Below are 824 nucleotides of genomic sequence, written 5' to 3' on the forward strand. Positions count from 1 at the left end.
TTTTTAGTAAACAGGCAGCCCGACCTTTTTTGTATCTTGACGCCAATCATGAAATGCAGTCATTAAAGTGGCGAATTGGATCTAAGATTCGGCTAAAATGAACTGTGCCTTGATTCTCAGTTTTTGTTGACCAAACAAATCTGAAAATAATTTGAAAATTTAGTTTAAGTCAATACAGATGCCATAAAACCCCGATAGATGTCGAAAATTGTGTTAAAAGTGCATTAAATTCATATCACAGAAAACAAAAATTTAAGGTGATTACTAATTGAGGTGGTGGAGATTACCAATTGAGGAGCGCGCTTGCCGCAAAAAAGATTTGGGTGGCGGTGATAACCATTTGAGGAACTCTGGACTCCCTACCTCGTACGGGGAAGTAAATTCGTATACTAGGACGGACCCGAATTCTCAGTCCGCCGAAGAAACAGCAATCTAGGATTTAAGCCCTATCCTCTATGTCCTGTACCGGGTTAGGATGAAGGTACAGAAGCTAGAATCACTAGGATTGTATGACTACCGTACACTATTCCAGTGCCCATGATGAACTGATTGAACAATGAAGGATGAAGGCAGAGAGTTAATACGTATAGGTAGATAAGGTAAAATATATTCAAAATTGTCCAAAGTATAAAAAGAATTAAAGTATCTTGAACTTAACATTGTTTTTCTCCTAGATATTTTATAATTATTTTGCAATATATAATTATCCCTGTACGGTGAAACACCGTGAGTATGATGCAATGTATCAGAGAAAGCTTATGAAATGTGACTGGCGGGGAGGTTTACAAATATTTGCGGCATTCAATCCTTTCTTTGAAGGGGGG

This window comes from Eurytemora carolleeae, unplaced genomic scaffold (genome assembly GCF_000591075.1).
Source record: "Eurytemora carolleeae unplaced genomic scaffold, Eaff_2.0 scaffold112, whole genome shotgun sequence".
NCBI classification, from domain to species: Eukaryota; Metazoa; Arthropoda; class Copepoda; order Calanoida; family Temoridae; genus Eurytemora; species Eurytemora carolleeae.